Source organism: Aplysia californica, unplaced genomic scaffold, assembly GCF_000002075.1.
Source record: "Aplysia californica isolate F4 #8 unplaced genomic scaffold, AplCal3.0 scaffold00357, whole genome shotgun sequence".
In the NCBI taxonomy this organism is placed as follows: Eukaryota; Metazoa; Mollusca; class Gastropoda; order Aplysiida; family Aplysiidae; genus Aplysia; species Aplysia californica.
The window spans coordinates 461,516-468,755 of record NW_004797627.1 but is presented as its reverse complement, the minus strand read 5'-3'; positions in this window follow the sequence as shown (position 1 = coordinate 468,755).

Here is a 7,240-nt window from a genome sequence, read left to right as displayed (position 1 = left end):
TCGCAGGATGGTAAAAAAAGGACATAATCTTATTGTCAACACGGTAACTTCTTAATTTCCTTAAAAGAAACAATCTTTGAGTTACCTTTTTATGCACACGAGCAGCGTGGGGATGCCAGTCCAGTTTGTTATCAATTGTTACACCAAGATACTTGTAAGAGCTTACCACTTCCACCTCCTCATCTTTTATAAATAGTGGTTGCAATTGGTCTTTATTTTACTCCAAAGTCTATTATTAGTTCCTTGGTCTTTTTTACATTTAGTAAAAGGAAGTAGTTATCACACCAATCGGTAAATAGATTTACAGCGTCCCTGTATTCATTCTCATTTGTTGTTATAAGGCCTTGTAGAGTGGAATCATCCGCAAATTTTATAAGTTTGATGTTTTTGTTATCAAAAGTACAGTCGTTGGCATAGAGAGTAAACAAGACAAGGGAGGTTACACAGCCTTGGGGCGCACCGGTGTTCGTGAATATTAGGTCCGATTTTACACCATTTAATTTTTCATATTGAGGTCGATTGGTTAAGAAGTCAAGAATCCAAGCCATAATGTTCTGTTAATTAATTTTGAAACCATTATGTGTCGTTGGATTGTGTTGAATGCGGATGAAAAATCAACAAAATGTATCCTACAGTAATTTCTTGGAGCGTTTATGTGTTTGTAGATGTTATCTAAGAACACGAGAGTGGCATCCTCCACACCCCTCTTGGCACGACAGGCAAATTGCATGTTATCCTGTATGTCTTCTGTTAATTTCCTGAGTTCTTTCAAAACCAGTTTTTCTAAACGTTTCCTGAGGACTGATGTTAAAGCCACAGGTCATAAGTTATTCAAATTTTGTATGATTGTTTCTTTGGGACAGGAATTAGTTCAGAGCATTTCCACCAAAGAACAAAACAAGTAACAACAACTACAAAATAAGTAACCAATAAAATAAACAAAGCAAATAAAAACAAAACCATAAAAACTCACAGGGGAATCGAACTCACGTCTCCTGTGTGTGAAAAGTGGAAGCCTCCCAACCGTTACACAACTGACACCGATTTTGTTCCGGTTTTTTTCGGAAATATTATGTTAGATGAGAATAGTGCTGAAAGAAGTTCCCACGAACTGCGCTCTATTTTTTTTTCGTTCCTCCTTTCTTTTCTTTTTTTCTGGTGATCTCTCCCTCATTCTCTCTCCCCCCCACCCACCTCTCTCTCTCTCTCTCTCTCTCTCTCTCTCTCTCTCTCTCTCTCTCTCTCTCTCTCTCTCTCTCTCTCTCTCTTTATATATATATACACGTATGTATATAAATGTATATATTAGCTGGGTACCCATTCGATGAACGGACTCAAAAGAATCGATCGTCAAGTCAATGTGGAACCAGTGCGCACTGCGTGTGAATGGAAGCCTCACTTTTTTACAATGGCGTCTTAGAAGACGGACTTTCCCAAGATTAGATCTAAACGAAACTAATGAAAAACTGAAAATTAAGCTTAAGTGACCTCAGACTCTTTCATATAACTGTGCACCCTTTAAATGATTCTTAACCACCGTTATTTTTTTCAGTTTCGAAAGTTAAGTGGTTCGAACGTTTTAGGCGACCAGCGTAACGAACGTTCACAGATATAATATACTAGCTGGGCCCCCTTTTGATGAAAGGAATGATCGGAGCATTAATATCAAATGAAAGTCATTGGCCCACTATATTAACACTCTACTGGAATGGAGCAATACATCTTGAGAGATGCAAAAAATTAGAAGGTCTAGATCAGTGTTTTTCAAATTTTTGTCCCCACCACCCCTTTTTCCACCCAGCCGGGTCCCAGCGCTCCATACTCCACCCCAACCATCAATCTGACATAGCGACAAGCATATTGACAATCACAAATTATAAAGAAAGAGCTCAAACAGCAGGATACAAAACAACGTGCCTAAATTCTAATGATTTGGTTCTGAATAAACGTTAGTTGGATTACAAATCGACATCTTATAGAATCTTAAGATATGTGTGTATGAGAGATAATAAAACATTTTTTAAAATCAATTTTATGCAAGGGCATTAAAAACAAAATGCTGCCATTTTATGGATACAGTTGGCGTCTCTATTAAACGGCCAGTGTCATTAACAGCAATAAAAGTAATACATGTATTATCACATATACAGAAAAAACCCTCCTCAAATAAGTCAGTGATCATTGGTTTGAAAACAGATTGACATTATGTTTACGAAACGTTTTCTCCCATCAACGCGCTCCAATGAAGTGACCTGTAATTTGTATATCAAATATTTCCATCGCAGAACATAAAAGTAATATATTAAGTTGTTTAAATGAGAGAAACCACAAGAAAGAAAAAGTATGCATGGATAATTAATGTCTGTAATTATCACCATCATCGTAATCATCGTCATCATCATCATCATCATCATCATCATCATCAGCAGCAGCAGCAGTGGCAGTGCATGCACTTAATAAACTCTATAAAACAAGTGAGTATTTCCCCTTTTTTTAAAAGAGGGAAAAGAAAAGAAAATACACATTGGGGTATCAAGTAAAGGTAAAGTACGGAGTAAATTTATATACACATAAGTCATTTGACACTGCCCTAATGGGAAGGATGGACCTGGTGAGATGAAACAAACTTATCAACATCAGGTTTCAGATTGGTCAGTGGCAGACGCAAAATGCCACGCTCTGTGATCCTTTGTTCTTCTGCTTCGTCAGCAACCTTGTCACTGCACTGAATCTCCTTTCTACTAGACAGGAGGTGGGAAAAGCGATGAACAACAACTTGATCTTTACCCACAGGAACGGATAATTTGCCTTTCATAACAGTTTTCAAACAGAATGACTGGTACGGCTTCTTGAATAGTGTTTTGATTTCAAAGTCACTCTTCCTTGTCATAAACTCTTCTTCAATTGCTACTGGCAAGTTACCATCTGTTCCAGTGTTGAATGGGTCCAGTACTCAGTCGGGATTATCCAGTTAAAAAATGTCGGTAAACCTTGTCTTCATATTAGCATGCAAATCTCTGAGGTGGTTTTTATATATTTCTAGTTCCACGTCAGACACGTGCCCTTCTTTCAGTGTCTCTGCCAAGCTAGGGATTTGAGGAAATCCTCTTCAATTGTTTCGGCGGAACATTTCCACATTCTGACAAGAATGACAAAAGTATGGATTTTGCCTTGATCAGGTTGGTGTCATCCCACTGCAACTGCAAGCTCACCTTGTTGAACTTTGTGAAAAGATTTGCGAGGAACGCAATGTTGTTCTTGTGTTCTTTCAGTTTATTACAGACATCACTGTCTATTTCTTGAATAAACTCCAGCACAGCCTCAAACGTGCAGAACAATCGTGTTAAACAGTTTTCTTTTGAGAGCCACCGAACCTCAGTAAACAAAAGTATGTATTGGAATTCTTCATCGTTGTCAGTGCACAGTTGTTGGAATAATCTCGAATTTAAAGCTTTAGCTTTGATCTTGTTCTCACACTTGATAACACTGGCCAGTGTGTCATGCAGACTTTTATGCGACCAAATGCCGTCTGTGAATGACACAGTGACAGTAAGTACTCCAGGAACGGATTTCTTCAAGAAGCTCATAAATCCACGGTACCGACCTGTCATTGACGGTGCCCCATCTGTTGCACAGGCAACTATATTGGTCAGAGGGATCTGCTTCTCCTCGAAAAATTCTTGGACCGCTTTGAAAATATCTCATCATTATGCGCTTTGCGTGCTGGGAAAGAAAGTTCCTAGTAGTATGTGGTATTATAAACTATGCCTAAGCTAAACCATTTCTTTAACTGATATCCGTTTATGTTTATTTTATGTGGCTTCTTTCCCTTCACCATTTTTTTTCTTTTTGGCATTTCATGAAAATTTCACACCGCCCCCTTAACGCCCACTAGCGCCCCCCAATCGCCCAATTTTGCCACTGCGCCCCCCTTAACTGTAGTTTACCGCCCCCAGGGTGGGGGGGGGGGGGGGGGGCGGCGGTGCCCACTTTGAAAACCACTGGTCTTGATCTATACTCGCAAAACTAAATGCGCCGCGCGAAATATCACTTCCGGCACTTCCGTAGTGAAGGACAGCTACACAAATTTTTGTCGTTTCTCAGTGGCATAATCACAAAGGTCTAAGAAGGACGGGAACTTTTTGTCAAATATATTTGTCTAAATTAAGGAAATGAATACATCAAAAATCGAGCTCCGTCATGGAGACCAATCTATCTTTTTGCAGGTACTTTCCAACTTTCAACTCTGTAGTTGTCGTAGTTTTATGAGAAAAGTGACACCTGTGTTTCCAAGTTGCCAAATAGATAATAGATATAGATTATAATTACATAATACATATTGTTCTGTATTGGGGTAATATTGTGTAATTATGTAAGTATATGTATATGCATCTATGTGTATATTATAATTATGTATTTATGTTTTAACGTTTAGAGAGAAAAAAATATATCTAGCGGCTGTGTTTTCACGTGTAGGGAGAAAAAAAAGGAACAGCGGATATCCCGAATTCTGTTTCCGACCAAAACGTGAAGTGAGGGAAGATGCCGTTTTGAGATTGGGTCAGGTAGGCTAGATCTACGTCTATATCTAGATCTAGGCAGATTAAGAAATTTTAAACCAAAGCATGTCCCGAGCCGAGGAAGTTTAAACCAAAACGTGACTAGAGCCGAGCGAAGAGAGGGAAGATGGCATCCTGAAATTTGGTCAGGTAGGCTTGATTTAAGTCTATATCTAGATCTAGACTGATTTTTAAAATGCCATCTCGAGATAGGGTTAGAGGCCGATCTCGCCAGATTCAACGGTAAGCAGGTCTAGATCTACCGTTGCAAGATAATAGATCTAAATCTTGATCAAAATTATAGGCAAGATCACGCTAATCGATAACAGTGTCCCCCAGCTCTAGATGAGAGCCCAGACAATCCGCTTCCACCTCAGAATGACTTTAATTTGTCTATTTTGCAATGCAAAAAGGTTTCAGGAAGAAAATAATCTGACTGACTCAAAACACCGTTGAGGCAAAACATTTTAGGAAAAACACAGGAGCTTTCAATTCTAGTCTGGCACTTGTCTCTTTAGGAGTAAAAGAAATTTCTTTACCGCATGGTGTGTATTGCTTCCGAATCCAGGGACAGGTGTATCTCAAAATTGGGCCGTTACTGAAAGAGGATAACAGCAAACCCGCTTTCGCACAAATGTATGTGCATGACACTGATAATGAACTGACAGATAGGTGTTCATGGAACTCTGGATTAAACATTGGTATAATGCATCAGTTACAAACTATGTTTCATGAAGTCAACCCATTTGGTCACCTCGTCAAACTATCGAAATCAAAGAAATTGACATTTGGGGGCAGGGGTGGGATGGGCAATTGCTTTCTCATTTTCTTGGCTCATCACTTTTCGTATTCATTTAAAAATACATTTTTGAGTGGATTTTACCGAAAAAATTGATTAAAGGCCCCCAAAATGTACGTTTTTAGTTTCCAAGGACTTCCAGGTTATTAAAGTTACCAAACTTTTGTTACCATTTTCTCGCTAATTTTACCTCCGAAATAAGGTAACCCTCATCTTTTTTCAGTCACAATTACGCACTATTTTGACTTATATTCAATGTAGATGGATATTTTTGTTACCAAAAGGAAGGCAAATGAACAGGCTTTAAGATGGTACCGATAACCCCATATCCCCGAAAGTTGACGAGCGCCTGATTCCACCACGCCCTGACACATGTACGAATCTCCACCTTTTGGGCGTAGTACATTTTAACGGCTTACCAACGAAATGTACGTTGAGTGGGATACAACATTAGCCCAGACAGATGGACATGCTTGTATTCGATTATATTCTAAATTCCTCACCTGGGAATGTTCTCTATCCATCCTTATACTGCCCTGATCTGATCCATGACTTACAACATTTTCTTTGTTCGTCATTTCGTTTCTTTTTGTCTGGTTATCTCTCTCTCTCTCTCTCTCTCTCTCTCTCTCTCTCCCTCCCAAAACACACACACATACACACAAACAAACAAACACACATACACACATACATTAACAGCCCCCGGCCCGCATTCTTCTCCTAAAGACATATGCCCAGAAGAAACAAAGAAAGCAAACTAGATCTATAACTTTCTTCCACACCTCTCAAGCCAGAGCCTGTGGCAAATTCGATTATTTCTGTCTTTCAAGCTGTATCACTGACCCAATTTTTGTCCTAATAATTTGTGAAGGGAGTGAGGACCGTTGGTGTGATCAGGGTCTTTGTTCTTGTGTGTGATTTCTGGGGCATTGGGTCTAGAGATTACTGCAATTATCGTGGAGATTTTCTCCTTAGTTAGGGTGGGGTTTTTTTTTTTTAAATAGATAGATAGATAGATAAATAGAGAGAGAGAGAGAGAGAGAGAGAGAGAGAGAGAGAGAGAGAGAGAGAGAGAGAGAGAGAGAGAGAGAGAGAGAGAGAGAGAGAGAGAGAGAGAGAGATGGGGGGGGGGTGTATGGGCGGGTGAAACAGACAAATAGAAAGTAAGACCGACACAGTCAGGTTACAGACGGACAGAGACAAAGGCACAAAAGCTGGAATGTTAAATAAGCAGAGTAAGGCACAGATGGAAGGGCAGACAAACTGCAAGTTATAGAAAAGGACACATTAATTTACAATTAAAAAGTATTTAATTACGTTTCTGTAAAATGTAGTTAAAAATACACAATTAGCTTTTCAATAGAGCCTATTCTCTAAGACTGCATCTGTAACCATGTCTTGCCATCAAACAAAATAAAATGGTCATAAATTTACATAAGACCACTCGATGTGTAGCTATAAATACATGTATGCATATTATTATATTATGTGATTATATACATATGTGTGTATGTGTGTGTGTGTGTGTGTGTGTGTGTGTGTGTGTGTGTGTGTGTGTGTGTGTGTGTGTGTGCGTGTGTGTGGGTGTGAGTGTGTGTGTGTGTGTGGAGAAACATACTTCAAAAGTGCTTTCGGATAGTGTTTTTCCCTTCATTGTACAAAGCGGCACGTTATACATTTCGGAATTATTTCCACCCCCTCCCCACCCTCTCCCGACCACATAGAAACCTCCAAGCCAAGATATATTAGCTGTCAGTTCCAATAGAGAAAGAAAGAAAAAAAAAGAAAGAAAGAAAGAAATCTGTGATGTATCGTGGTGAATTCAGGCGCTTGTCAAAATATTGAAATCAAAGTAACGGGGGTTTTTAGTTGTGCAATTATT